Source organism: Alligator mississippiensis, chromosome 4 (assembly GCF_030867095.1).
Source record: "Alligator mississippiensis isolate rAllMis1 chromosome 4, rAllMis1, whole genome shotgun sequence".
In the NCBI taxonomy this organism is placed as follows: Eukaryota; Metazoa; Chordata; order Crocodylia; family Alligatoridae; genus Alligator; species Alligator mississippiensis.
The window spans coordinates 152,886,292-152,901,636 of NC_081827.1; the positions used below are offsets into that span (position 1 = coordinate 152,886,292).

At 53.3% G+C, this 15,345-nt stretch overlaps 1 long non-coding RNA gene across 1 annotated transcript in view; it reads right to left on the bottom strand.

The window, feature by feature from the left end:
- The window catches only part of LOC109286377 (uncharacterized), a 77,067-nt gene that overhangs the window by 30,848 nt on the left and 30,874 nt on the right, over nt 1-15,345 (bottom strand). The window lies entirely within an intron of this gene.

A 15,345-nucleotide genomic window follows, 5' to 3' on the forward strand; every position in this document is an offset into this window, starting at 1 on the left:
AAGGTGCGTGCATGCATGGCCGAGCACAACTAAAAGTGTGGCCGCACACAGCCTTTTCAAGGCCACACACCAGGAGAGGAGCTGGTCAGCTTCTAGGCAAGGTGGGGGCGGGAACCTGGTGTGAGCTCTGCCGGCTCTGGGGAAGTGCTCTGCTCCCACGCATCAGGGCTGGGGAATGGAGCACTCCCCCAGAGCCTGCGCCATCCCCCCTGCCCCAGCCTCCATCCCTGCCTTGCCTCACCTCAGGGAGGAGCCGCTGCCTGCCCCAGTGAGGCTCTGCCGGCTTCAGGACACTGCTTCGCTCCCCTGCATGGCGTCGGGGAGCAAGGAGGCATGTGGCATCAGGGCCGGGGAGCAGAGCAGTGTCCTGAAGCCGGCGCAGCCTAACTGGGGCAGGCAGCGGCTCCTCCCTGAGGTGAGGCAAGGCAGGAATGGAGGCTGGGGTGGGCTCCGCTGGCTCTAGATAAGTGCTCCACTCCCCGGCCCTGATGCGGGGAAGCAGAGCCCTTCCCCGGAGCCGGCAGAGCCTGCGCCAGCCCCCAGGTCCAGCCCCTGGCTCCAGCCTCTGGCCCCAGCCTCCAGCCCCCAGCTCCTGGTCTCTTGGCTCCAGCCTCTGGCCCTCAGCCCTCAGCCTCTCGGCTCCGGCTTCCAGCCCCAGCTCCAGCCTCCAGCCCCCAGCTCCAACCTCTGGCCCCCAGCCCCAGCCTCCAGCCCTGAGCCTCTCGGCTCCAGCCCCTGGAGCCAGCCTCCAGTGCCCAGCCTCTCGGCTCCAGCCCCCTGCCTCCAGGCCACAGCCCCTGGCCTCCAGCCCCCAGCCCTCAGCCCCGGTCGGTAAGTATCCCACGCTGGACCGAGGCTCACGGACTGCTACTCCTTAGAGGAAACATTGTTTGCAGCCCCTGTTCACTGGCTTCCTGGTTGCCTGGGGAGTCTCCTTTTATACCCTGCTGGGCCTGGACTGACTCTATCCCCTTGTTAGGGCTTCTGTCAGGCCCAGGAAGCAGTCACTCGGCAGTCAGCAATCACTGGCAGCTTCTCAGAGCACACCCCCCGAACAGACACAGCTCACTAAACAAGCATTCAGCAAACGAAAGGCACAGGCAGCTGGATCACTTACCTGCCCTGGACAGGATCTGTTGCCTGGGTTTTCTCCCTTCTTCCTCTTGCCCTCAGCAAAAGCTTACCCTGTTTGCAGCCCTTGTGTACTGGCTCCCTGGTCACTAGATCAGTGGGGGCTATTTTGGCAGGAATGCCACAAATTAGCCCCTCAACCTCCCAGGTACCACTTTTATCTCCACACCTAGCCTCATGGACAGCTTGTGCCTCCCGAGTCTGGTGGGGCACCAGCGGGGCTTAACCAAGGGGGGTCTCCCAGCGGTCAGCCGGCGACCCAGTGGCTAATTGCCGAGTGTGCCAGTGGCACGGCAGCAGCGTAAGTGCCAGAACTTCTGCATGCGGCAAGACAGTGGCGGAAGGACTTCCACCACCACCACTTCCACCACTGCCGTGCCAGCACTTCCACATGTGGCATGACAGTGGCAAAAGTGCCGGGACTTCTGCTGCCGGCACTTCTGCTGCTGACGTCCCGCCAGCAGAGTTAGTTGTAGGGGGGGGGCACAAACACTCTCCATGCCCTCCTACCATCCAAAGCGCTCACTTTGGGGGGGGGGGGGGCACCAGCACTCTCAGGGGGTGGGGTGGGGGGTCACATGTCCCCTTGTGTCCCTTCTACTCATTGCCTCTGACCAGCCCAATCTGTAATCTTCCTGTTTCCTTCCCTGTGTTTCCTGCCTGATCTGCTGCTTTGCTTTCTGCTTCCTGTCCTATCTGCTGCTCTGCTGTCTTCCCCCATGATCTGCCATGGGCTACACACAGAAGCTGCCTGTGCTACTTGTGGCATGCATGCCGCCAGTTGACCACCCCTGGACTAGATGACCTCTGGAGGTCCCTTTCAGCCTTACATTCTATGATTTTGTGATTCTGTTGTCAATGAGGGATTCAGCTACTGCAGTGATGTGTACCAGATAAGTGCCCACATGGTTTGATAGTTTCAATTTGTACCAGATCTGAGGGCCCTGCCCTCCTTGGGGTCAGGGAGGCTAGCTGTAAAAGGAGCCATGCAGGGCTGTCTGCATTTAAGAACTTAATTAAACGAAGCTTTAAGTCCTTCTAGGAAGCCCCTGCTCCGAATGCAGCATCTGCCCTTTCGGGGGTGGGGAAGGTCCCGAGAGGTAACAAAACTCATGCCCCTGGTTGAAACTAGTGCGGTATCAGGTGTGGAAAGTCTTGACCAAGGCAGAAGAGTCGGTGCTGCCAAACCAGGGGCATGCATCTGACCTCCTCTGGTATGAATGCTGCCTCTGCCTGGGTTTGCTTCTTGCTAGGAGTCTGTACTGGGCAGCAAGCTCCAGGATAGTCATAAGCACACCTTTGCACCACTGAGCACAAGACAAACCAATTCATCTGACTTGTTTGTCTCTTTTACGTCACGTTCCTAATTTCCATGTCAGTTCCAATACAAACACCAGTTGGACTTAGCCTGCAGAAGGGCTCACACCAAATTTATTCTTGTTTGTTCAAAGAAGCCAGGGTCATTTTGGCTTAGCAGAAGGAACAAAGCTGGAGTCAGGTCGTTCAGTCCCAAGTAATGCTCAGGAGGAGAGCCTTGACTTGGGAGGTTACTGAGAGGGAGGATGGAAGGGGAGGGAAGATGAGAGCCTTCTTCCCACTGAGCCGGGCACTCCAGTCAGGTTGGATTTACTGAATGAGAATCAGACCTAGTAGCTACAGTCAGTGCAGCATAGAGCAGGGGTGGGCAAAATATGGCCCGCAAGCCAGATCTGGCCCGTGGAGGAGCTTTTTCTGGCCCGCAGCGGGTCCCTTGGTCCCACCTGACCTAGGCATCATCCCACAGTGGCACATCCTGCTGCCTCCTGGGCACAGTGAGGCTGGGGCGGCTCTGCACTGGACTGCCTTTCTAGGCAGCCCAGGTGATGGGAGCTGCTGCCCCAACCCCATAGTACTGGAAAAGACCTGTGGGCAGCCCTGACCAGCCCTGTGCCTGCTCACGCTGAACAGCAGCAGCAGCGCCAGTGGGGCAGAATACCAGCTTGTTCACTGAGTGAAGCTCTTGGAGTCTGGTGGGCTGGCAGTCTCACTCTTGAGGCTGCCCATTGTCTCGCTTTGGCAGCTGAGCAGCAGACACTTCCTTTTTTACTTGTCACATACCCTGGCAGTCTGATGCCTCTGATTCTTTTCTGTTTGCCAAGGCTTAATTACTAATAAATGGCTGCCATGTGCTGGACTTGCCACCCACATTCATCTGGAGTCTCCTATTTTAATTGCCGTAATTTGTTGATGAATGCAATTTACAGCAGGGCTTCAGCAGCATGACAGGTTTCAATTAAAGCTATCAGATTTATGTGAGGCACGTGGAGATGAGTATTCAATGCCAACCATTATCTTGGAAGCTCCTAAACCTTCTTCGGAAACCACCAAATACAAGTGGCTGCTTATGCAAATTGCAGGGTCTGTGCGTGACACAACAGATTCATCAGGCGTGGCAAGGAGACAGGAGCACAGGCTGGTTGGTGTCACACTACTCCTTCTCTCTAACTGTATCAGTTTAGATTGCAGAACTGTGAATTTAAAAGCCAGCCATTTGGACTTGTATTCAAGAAGCACATACTTCTAGCAAACAGCACTGTGCACATTTATGGAGTTACACAAATTATATTAAAAAATTGTGTTAAAGGTGTATTGAGACTTTAGAAGTCAAGCACCAGGAAAGCTAATACATTTCAGAATTAAGTTTGCCCAGGGCCCTTCTAGGGAAGGCACTACAACTTCTCAGCCAAACAGCTGTAAGATTTTTTTTAACATGGGCATAACAGCATCTTCCCCTCACTTTATCTACAAAAGTTCAATTATTTTACCTGAAATTTTACCAGGGTATTCAGCCAGAGGCAGACCCACAGCTCTGGCTCACACTCCTTATCCCTTCTTGAATGTGAGCTAATTTTCCATTGGGAAGAGGTTTTATAAGTAAGCCAATGTCCCTACATAGTATCCAGGCATTTGCAGTTGTCAAGAGGTATGCCAACCTATAGCCACACTGAATCCAGTTTTCCAGCTGCTGTCTAATCATGGAAGTGCACTTCAACATAATCCTTTTTCCCCTGCTTGCTACTTGTCTTAGCCTTAATGAATAGGTATATGCTAATGGTCACTTGGATCAATTAGTTCCTGGAAAAACCAACCAAGAGACAAGAATAATTACCATTTGGAGCTAAGAATTCCTATTGATTATTCCTCAAAATGTTAATTAAATACAACTGCATTTTCTTTGTACTGCAAATATAGTGGGGAGGGAAATCACAGAATCATAGAGGTGTAGAACTGGATGAAATCTCAGGAGATCATCTAATTTATGCCCCTGCACCAAAGCAGGTTACATATACATAGGATATAGACCAATGATTCTCAATGGGGTGCTGCCGGATTCTTTTAAGGGTGTTACCCCCTACCAGGTGGAACTGTCCCACCACACCTGTTTCTGGGAGACACCATGTGGAGCGGGATTGGGGAGTGGCTATGGCAGTAAGTTGGACAGGATACAGTTCTGCCTCTGCCCATGCTGGACTCAGCTGGGGTAAAGCAGTACTGCTCCAGATTCCAGTGCTGATTCTCTCAGATGGCGACTAGGCCCCTAATCTCACAGCATGCTGGAGGAGCTGTGCCCTCAAGTGCCAGCTGGGCTGCCTGGCAGTCAGGGACTGGATGGCATTTGCCCTGGAAAGCAGAAGAGCCTGCCTGGCTCTCTGCAGATCAGTGAGCACTGTCTGATGCCCTGTATAGCCCCCATGTCCTTGCTTGCCCAGCTCTGCAGCTTAGCCATGCCAAAGCTACGTCCAGCCCAGGTGTGCCATATCCCCCATAGGTAAGCTGAGACAGTACAGTGAAAACTATCTAGCTGTGGATTTTACTTGATAAATATTTGCAAGAACTACCAGCCTCAAGTGTCTCACTAGTTACCATATTATAAGATTATGGTTATTCACGAGTATTTTTTTCAGTCTCTATAAAAAGTGATTCCCATCAGATTATTTTGTGCACAGCAATTAATAAATTTGTTTTTGAAATGGGGTGCTGCTAAATTCAGAAAAGTTATGGAAGGGTAGTGCCATTACTTTAACTAATGGAAAATTCAGTCTCAGAGAGTGAAACAAAAAGAGGTTTCATGCAGGAACTTGGCCTGTAGCAGGACTGACTAGGAGCAGCTGTGAATCCCCGCTGGTAACTGCACAGCCCCTGCCCCACTCCAGCTCCTCAGGGTACCCTCCCTTTCCTCTCTCCTGCCATACCTTGATGGAACTATTTTTATAGTGAAAAGAGAGGGTCCCAGGATCCTGGAATAAGCTCTAGCACTGAAAAATATGCAAATAAGCATGGAAATAAGTCTTCTTATTTACTTTATATTGCTTACTGTAACTCTCCAGTGAGTGAGAGAGAAGTGGGTCATCAAAGCTGAAACATTTCTTTATGTTGAGGCAAGCAGTCATAAGAAAGTGCTGACAGCAAACCCAGAAGTCAGTTAAGCCTTTCTGAGAGTGATTTGGGCTTTGCATATACTGCATCAGCTAGCTGTCTCAGAAATTATTGTACATTTTGAACACTTTTACTATTATTGATTGTACATTGTACAAAAGTTGAAATTATCACACACATATGATAATTATCATTCAGCTGGCAATACTGTTGCCTACTCCCCTGCAGCTAGCCTAGACTCCACTGTCTTTCTCCCACCTGGGGACATACCTGCTGCAGCTTCTCTCTTAAAGTAGCAAGAGCCCCTGGCTCCCTTTTAAATAGACCTTTACATTTGGAAAGGAACCCATCCTTAGAGGAAATGATGCATCTACCGCATTTCCCACTATACAGAGAAGCAACCTGAAATGATATAGACCCAAACTTGGCTGAGCTTATGCTGAATTTTCTCTCTTTATTCATCTCAAATTAAGCACAATGCATTTGAGAAGATGTTAAGTGTGGTGCTGGAAAGCTTTTATCTTATTTCAATGGCAATAAATACCCAAGCTTCAGCTGATTTAGCCAATTCAGTGGATTGAATCCCAGGTGTCAAAAGAGGTTCTGTCACATATCACAAACCCATCATTTTGTGCTGATGGGGAGTGATAATAGTCCAGATGGTGAAATTGCATGATTGGTTTCTTGTGGGCTCAGCTCATTAGGGGGACAATTTAATCACAGAATCAGAGGTAGGAAAGGGATGACTGGTCACCCAGCCCTCCCCCTGCAGACTGCAGGCTTGTGGCTCTAGAATATTCATGAGGGGTTTGTCTAGTCTGGTCCTTTTACATCTATTGTTTGAGGCACTACTTGCCAAATAGAAATTACTGAATGTTCCAGCAGTCTGCCTCCCCAAACATTTCTCCTGCTTCAAATATACCACTTTTTATACAGCAGAACTCCCAGTTCTCACTCCCTGCACACCTCTGTCCTCCTCTCCTGTATTTAGGTCCTTCAAATGTTTATCCAAATAGATAACATATTTCAGCTTTCAGGCTACAAACAGATGTTGCTAAATGAAGGGGATATTCTGTGCTGTGATGTGTTGTGGCACCAATCATCAGCTTCATTGGGCAAAACACACCACCCATTGTCCTACCCTTGATGATGAGAGACAAGGGACAATGTGATCTCTCCAACTTTCCCTGCTCTGTTCCCCATGATGGTAGGGAGCAGGTCTGGCTGAGTGGGGAAAGTGGGGCTTTCCCGCTTATGGAGAGGCACCCTGAGATTGCCCAGGAGTACCTTTCTGTAAGCAGGAAAAGTGGGCAGGTACTCTGGGGTGTCTGCCTGGGGTGGCTGGAGAGTGCGAGCAACTCAGGCGGTTGGTACTGTCCCACGACAGAGCTAATAGACATCTACCACAATAAAGCAGCAGAGTCTATTACTACCTTTTGTTGTGCCACTGATTTTCATTTGATGTGGTGTGGCACCATAGGCGGAGGTAGAAAAAATCATTTGGGGGGGCCGAGTGCGCACATGCATGCACATGCTCGACAGCATGTAAGTCTGTGGGGGAAGGGGCAGGGGGAGGGGAAAGGGCTGTTGGTGGGAGGGGGGCAGATCGATCTGCCCCCCCAATGGCAGTGAGAGAGGAAGTGTGGCTGGGGCTGGGGCTGGGGCAGGGACAGAGGCAGGCCCTGCACAGCCAGGGCAGGGTGCAGGATGAAGCCCCGAGTAGCTAGTCCAGGGCATGGGAAGGGGGTGGCAGCTCCTGTCCTGCACGTGCCCCAGGAGGGCGTGGGGGGGTGTGCCCCAGATCTGTACGGGGCAGGACAAACTGCCACTGTGGGCTGGGTCTGGGGCTGCGCCAGGCTCTTCCCAGTTCGGGGGGAGGGGTTGGGTTGTGCTGTATTCATGGCAGGTCCCCTGCACCTACGGACTAGACCTGGCCCTGGCCCGAGGCCTGGACAGTCATGTGGCGCAGTGTGGCAGAGCCTGCTGGAACACTTCTATGAGCAGCAGCTGCAGCCATCACTGCATGTGCTGGGCCACAGCAAGGTGCACATGCGTCACATTGTGGGCGAGCTGGTGTGGGTGGCCAAGGCACAAGGGGCTGCATCTGGGCCCGCTGGTGCTGGAGCTGGGTGGTGACTTCATGGGCATGGGCAGTGCCTCTGAGCAATACAACATGTGCAGTCATAGGCAGAGGGAGAAAAAATTATTTGTGGGTGCTGAGTGTGTGCATGTGCCCATGTGCCCCCCAGCAGGTAAGTCTGTGGGGGAAGGGATGGGGGAGGGGAAAGGGCCATGGGGGGGTAGGAGGGCAGGTTGATCTGCCCCCCTCCCTATGGCAGTGAGGGAGGGAGTGGGGCTGGGGTGGGGGCAGGCCCTGCACAGCTGGGGTGGGGCTTGGGACAAAGCCCCCAGTGGCTCATCTGGAGGGTATCTGGTATGGGAACTGGGTGGCGGCTCCTGCCCTGCATGTATACTGGGAGGGCATGGCGGGGGCAGCGCATGCCCCAGATCTGTGCGGGACAAGGCAGGCTGCACTGGGGTATTCCCAGCAGGAGTTTGGGCTGTGCTGTGCTCAGGGTGGGCCCCCTGCACCTGCTCCCTGGCCCCAGCCCTGGCCCAAGCCCAGGGGAGTGGAGCCTGATGGACTGCTTCTATAAGTGGCAGCTGTGGCCATTGCCACATGTGCTGGGCCACAGCAAGGAGCACGTGAGCTGCATCATGGCCAAGCTGGTGCGGGCAGCCAAGGCACAGGGGCTGCAGCTGGGCCCATTTGCGCTGGAGCTGTGTGACAACTTTGTTGGTGTGAGCAGTGCCTACAAGCAGCACAAAGTGTGCAGCGCCAGCGCCTTTGATGTGCTGGTGCCGCTATGCCGGCTGCCAGAGCCACAGGGTGTGGGGCCCAGCGCCTTCACCTGCACCATGCAAGGAGGCGTGGGATGGACCTGGCTGGATGGTGTGGGCACCGAGGAGCTGCGTGGCTGGGGCCCCGTGTCATCGGCATGGGTGTTGTGCTGGTTCCAGGGCCACGTAGCATGGTGCCTGGGTGCTGTGTGCTACCACCTGTAGGAGCGCTGCCACCTCAGCCTGGCTGTAGGCAAGGAGCCACCCACACTGCTTGCTCCCAGCAGGGGGGTGCTGCGCTGTGCTTGGAGTGGGCGGTGGCAGCGCTGGGAGGGGACATGGGGGTGCTATGGCAAATTTTGGGGTGGCTTCCAGTAGCAGAGTGCAGCCCGGCCCAGCCCCCCATGCTGGGAAGAGGCCGGTGCAGCCCCAGACCCGGCCCCAGCCCGTAGTGGCAGCCCACCCTGCCCCTTGCAGATCTGGGGCACATGCTCCCCATGCCTCCCAGGGTGCGCGTAGCAGCAGGAGCTGCACCCCCCGGATGAGCTGCTCGTCCTGCACCCTGTCCCACCCTGGCTGTGTAGCAGATGCCCCTGCTCTACTCCTTCTTTTACTGCTGTGTGTGCACCTTTCCCCACCCCTGCTGCAGCTGCCGGAAGCCTGCCGCTGGGCCACCTTGCAGCCCCACCACTGCCCCTTGTTTGGGGGACTAAGCCCTGTTAGTCCCCCCTTCTGCCACCTATGTGTGCTCACAATTTGTTGTACCATAAACATTTTTATGGCAGCACAAACAAGACACCAAGTGATGTCTGTTTCCATTTTCAGTCTCTTCTCTCTCCATTCTAGCAGTTTTTCAGACCCTTGGGACTTCTGTCAATCTATGAGTGGCAGCTGTGGCCATTGCCACACGTGCTGGGCCACAGCAAGGAGCACGTGAGCTGCATCAGGGAGCGAACAAGGAATCCAAAGCTGCGACTGAACTCCAACTAGCTACAAGTATCAAGGATAATAAAAAGTCCTTTTTTAGATACGTGGGGAGCTGGAGGAAAAGCAAGGGCAACGTTGGACCCCTGCTAAACCAGAAGAGACAACTGACAACCGACGCCCAGGAAAAAGCCAAACTACTAAATGGGAACTTTGCATTGGTTTTTCATCAGTCCCACGGGTTGCCCCTGCCCATTACGGGACAGCGAGGCCCGGGTGAGGGAGATCCCTTACCCTCCATCAATGCTGACCTCGTGAAGGAACACCTTGAGAGGCTGGACACCTTCAAGTCAGCTGGCCCTGATGGTTTACACCCCAGGGTACTCAAGGAGCTGGCTAGCATCATAGCCCAGCCCCTGGCACGGATCTTCGAGAGTTCCTGGTGCTCTGGTGAAGTGCCTGAAGATTGGAAGAAGGCCAATGTGGTGCCTATTTTCAAGGAAGGGAGGAAAGCGGATCCGGCAAACTACAGGCCCATCAGCTGACCTCTATCCCGGGGAAGGTCTTAGAAAAAATCGTCAAAGAGGCCATCCTCAACAGACTGGCCAATGGCAACATCCTGAGGGATAGCGAGCATGGGTTTGTTGCGGGTAGGTCTTGCTTGACCAATCTCATTTCCTTTTATGACCAGGGGACTTATCACCTGGACAAGGGAGAGGAGATTGATGTTGTATATCTTGACTTCAAAAAAGCCTTTGATCTAGTATCCCATGATCACCTTTTGACAAAACTGGCCAACTGTGACCTCGGGTCCACCACGATCCACTGGCTGGGGAATTGGCTCTGTGGTCAGACCCAGAGGGTGGTGGTTGATGGAAGTCAATCGTTGTGGTGCCCTGTGACCAGTGGGGTCCCTCAAGGCTCTGTCCTTGGGCCTGTATTGTTCAACTTCTTCATTAATGATGTGGACATTGGAGTCAGAAGCGGACTGGCCAAGTTCACTGATGATACCAAACTTTGAGGTAAAGCATCCACACCTGAGGACATGAGGGCAATCCAGGCTGACCTTGACAGGCTCAGGAAATGGGTGGATGAGAACCTGATGGTGTTCAACACCAAAAAATGCAAGGTTCTCCACCTTGGGAAGAAAAACCTGCAGCATCCTTATAGGCTCGGCAGTGCTATGCTGGCTAGCACTACGGATGAAAGGGACTTGAAGGTCATGATTGACCACAAGATGAACATGAGCCTTCAGTGTGATGCTGTGGCTAGTAAAGCAAACAAAACGGTGGCTGGCATCCATAGATGCTTCTCAAGCAAATCCTGGGACGTCATTCTCCCATTGTATTTGGCCTTGGTGAGGCTGCAGCTGGAGTACTGCGTCCAGTTTTGGGCCCCACAATTCAAAAAGGACATGGAGAAGCTTGAGAGAGTCCAGAGAAGAGCCACGCGCATGATCAGAGGTCAGGAAAACAGACCTTACGACGACAGGCTAAGAGCTATGGGACTCTTCAGCCTGGAAAAGCGCAGGCTCAGGGGCGATCTGGTGGCCACCTGTAAGTTTATCATGGGTGTTCACCAGGATCTGGGGGAGCGATTGTTCACCAGAGCCCCCCAGGGGATGACAAGGTCGAATGGTTATAAACTCCTGCAAGACCTTTTCAGGCTGGACACAAGGAAGAATTTCTTTCCTGTCCAAGCCCCCAAGGTCTGGAATAGCCTGCCATCGGAGGTGGTTCAAGCACCTACTCTGAATGCCTTCAAGAAAAAATTGGATGTTTATCTTGCTGGGATCCTGTGACCCCAGCTTACTTCCTGCCCCTAGGGCAGAAGGCTGGACTCAATGATCTTCCGAGGAACCTTCCAGTCCTAATGTCTGTGAAATCTGTGAAATCCCCCTGGTGTGAGTGAGCTGCTGTTGGGTACAGTGGTATTCTGGTTACAAGTCCTAGCCTTCAGGGCTTCTGAGATGATGCAAAAGGCTTGTCTCCCAGGAGCTGAGTGGGAAGAGCAGTTCCAGTATTTTGCAGTGATATTTGCAGCTGATCTGGGGGTTGGCAGTAAGCAGAGCCTGGCCTTGATCTGTGATCTTGTTGACTATCCCAAGGGAGCAGCTAGAGCTCTTTCTAAGCCAACTTTTCTTCCAGACTCTCAAAAGCATTATGTGACCAGCTTTGCTTTTGTGAACCATTCTCTTGGGTTCTGTTAACAACAAGCTCATTCTATCTTATTACTGTGCTACCTCAAAAAACACGTAGCTGTGGCAGAACTTCCCTGAGCATAATTTGTAGAATAACAAAGGCTGTATCCTGTCCAGTTCCCTTGCACCTTCTCCAGGCAGTGTCCCTGTGGACTTTGTTCCCTGTCCCTGCTATTAAATTAGACAGGGAAGGGACCCAGCTTTTTCAATGCCCTTTTTTGAATGACAAAAGATTCTTCAAAAACTAGGGGTGCACCAATAGAGCTATTCTGGGCTATTACCGATGGATGATTTTTAACGAGCCATATTGGCCGATACTGATATGCAGCTTGATGATATGCAACTGGGCAGCTTGGAGAGCAGTGTTGGGCTGGTAAGTCTGTTGTGGGGGAAAGGGGGAGGGAAGGCATGTGAGGGGGGCAGGTCGAGGCCCTTGAGGTGAGGGAGGGAGTGGGGCTGGGGCAGGTGCTGCACAACCAGGGCAGAGTGTGGGACGGAGTCGCAAGCAGCTCATCGGGGAGCAGGGGGGAGGTGTGGGGGGAGGGGCGGCTCCCGCTGCTACGTGCACCCCAGGGGGACATGAGGGGTATGCGCACCCCTGGATCTCTGTGTGGGACGAGGGCAGGCTGCCGCTGCAGGATGGGGCTGGGGCGGCGCTGGGTTCTTCCTGGTAGGGGGCTGTCCTGGACTGTACTTGGGGCTGGTGGCAGCGGCGGTACTGGGAGGGGGACTATGGGGGGGGCTGCAGCCACCCCAGAAATCACTGTAGCCCCACAACCCCCCCTCCCAGTGCTGCTGCCTGCTCCAAGCACAGCCCCAGCCCAACCCCCCTGCCAGGAAGAGCCCGGTGCAGCCCTGGCCCCAGCCCCACTTCCTCCCTCACTGCTGGGGCCTCAATCTGCACACCCCCTCCCCCCCTTCACCCACAACAGACTTACCAGCCTGATGCTGCTCTCCACACTGCCAGACTATGCTCCTGGTTGCCTGTGTGCTGCGCTGTGGCTGCGCGCATGCACGGGGCATTTATCCACAACATTACTGGCCACATCAGCCAAAAAAGGCTGATTGCCAGTACTGTCAATTTTCCTTATATCAGTATCAATCTGATATGGGACTGATGTACCAGTGCACCTCTATCAAAAACAGCCTGGTGCAACTTTCAATCCCTGTCCACTTTGGATATCACACCTGAGCAGGCAGCCTTTATGAGACTGCCAACTTCCCAAGACTCTTGACACCTTAGAGCAGTGTCCATCTGGCATTTCCCACATTAGGTCTTGTTACTAAGTTGGATGATGGTTTGCGTCCATATGCAACACAATCACAGATCATGCTGGAAACCCAAGTACAGAAGGTGAGTTAAAGACTAGTCAATAGATAGGTTAGTCTGTAGGCCAGTCCTGCTAGACCAGCTGCTTGCGAGACGGCTCCAAGCACAGGGGAGAGAAAGCTTACTGACTGCAAATGCATCAGGAGAGAGTTATTAGCGATGGCAAATGGGACCAGGATCTTGGAGATTAGATAAAGCAGCATTGGGACCTGGCTCCCAGCAGTTCAGGGATTACAATAATAACCCATACACATAGTGATTCAGTATGTGGTTACTAGGGAATAATTTGTGAGAGGACACGGAGGCTGGGAACTAATACAGTTTTGGGAGTTTGCTTCCCCAGCATGTCTGTAGTGGCTCCCAGTACATTCAGGCAAGCAGTTCAGCATGCATCATGCTAAAGCAAGTACTAAATGACTGTGAAGTAACGACTGTGCAGTAAAGCGCAGGTGTAGATGCACCTAGTATTGCTGAGAGATGCTGTACCAAGGCTTTATTTCACCATTCAGTGAGCTGTACACATGCCAGTTTGTTAGTAGCAGCAGCATGCATCTGTTTAAAAATGCTCTGAAAAGGAGCGGGCTGCCCATGGCACATTTTCTGCTTGTCGGTATCCCTTCAATCTTATTAGGCTACAAATGGTGTCTCATGTGCCCTCTCAGCCTCAAGGTTTGTTTTCAATGAGTTGGCTTGGGTAATGGAAATAGCCCCACCATAGGAACATGGAGCTCAGTACAGGATAATCCCCTGTAGAGAGCAGAATTCATTAAGGCCCATTTGTAGCTCCATGCTGCCGTGGCTAGACTGTTCATGTCGGCTGAGCCAGCTCACTGGAAGGTAGCACGGGAATCCCCACACTACACTGATACAACTGCATGGTGAATAAATTCTCAGTCCTTTGTACACAGGGGGAATCAGGCCTTCCATAAAGGAGGAGTTATGAGGGAAGCACCTCTAACCAGAAACTGGGCTGAGACCTCTTGCTCATCTCACTTCTTCCTTGCATGAACTCTAAGTTGGTGGTTGTGTGGGGGTCTGCTTGCTGTGCTTTGGGCCATTCAGAGCCTGTGTTTCTGACTCTATTTCCAAAGGGGTTTTTATAGGAACAAGGCAGTGTCCAGACTGGATCAGACCAGGGGTCTGTCTAGACCTATCTTCAGGTGTGGCTAGTACCAGATGTTTCAGAAGAAGATACAGGATACTCTGCAGGGAGGGCAGCCATGCAGTAATATGCCTGCAGGGAAAATTCATCTGAACCTCCACTGATTAGAAGTCACAAGTCAGGGTCTTCCTGTAGAACAAGTGTTAGAGTTACCATATTTCCAGTTCCAAAAAAGAGGACACCTGCCATGGGGACACCTCACTCCCAACCCACAGCCCCCTGGCTCTGCCGGTGCCCCTCACTCCTAACCTGCAGCCCCCACCGTCCCTGCTGCTGCCCTTTGCTCCTGACCCCAGACCCCCAGCCCTGCTGGTGCCCTTCACTCCTGACCCACAATCCCTCACCCCCCAGGTCATGCTGGTGCCCCTCACTCCTGACCCACAGCCCTCACCTTCCCCAGCCCTGCCAGTGCCCTTCACTCACAACCCACAGCCCCCTGCTTCCCCCAGCCCTGCTGGAGGGGGCCCCAGCATGGTAGCTCCGATTTGTGCAGGTGGTGGTGAAGTGAGTCTGGCCCTGATGCAAGTGGGAGAGAAGAAGAGAGGAGGCCTATGCCCCCCCCCCCCCACCTCCCGAGGGCTGGGGCACCAGCACTATGCCAAGCAGCCTGGCCATACCCCTGCCACTGCCTTCCCCCCACCCTGGCAGCATCTCCTGGGGGTCACCCCACCCCTGTGAGCACAGGCACTAGCTCCAGTGCTGTCAGGCCGGCCACAGAGCTCCCCGCTGCCCTTGAAGGCCCCCGACCCCTTCCCCTGCTGGAAGGAGAGGTCCCTCCCCCTTTGCACCCTCCCTCCCCCCCGCCCTTGCCCTGCTTCAGCTTCAGCAGCACCCAGACACCTTCCTCCAGTGCCACCAAGCATCCATCCTACCTCACACATTCATCCCCTCCACACACCCCTGCCTCACACACACACACACACACACACACACACACACACACACACACACACACATATATGCATGCAGCCTGGACAGTCCCCAAGCCATGGCCCTCCAACTCCCCCTCCCCACAGACTTACCTGCATCCAGCTGCTGAGGCTGCTCCCACTACCCTGCCTGGCTGCATGCCAGCCATATGCATGTGCACACGCACTCGCATGTGATGACCCCTGTTTCCAGTCACCCTCTCCCGGCTCCCACCAGTGGAGCAGAGCAAAATCCTGACATTTGTTCAGATTTCAAAAGTCTGCCTGGACAGAGATTGGAAGACTCAAAAGAGGACATGTTCGGGAAAACCCAGACATATGGTAACCCTATGTTAGACCCCTTCCACCCCCTACCCCAGTCATTACTAATGCAACTTTGGGTGCTCTGACTGTCCAGATAAAAGTCTTATCC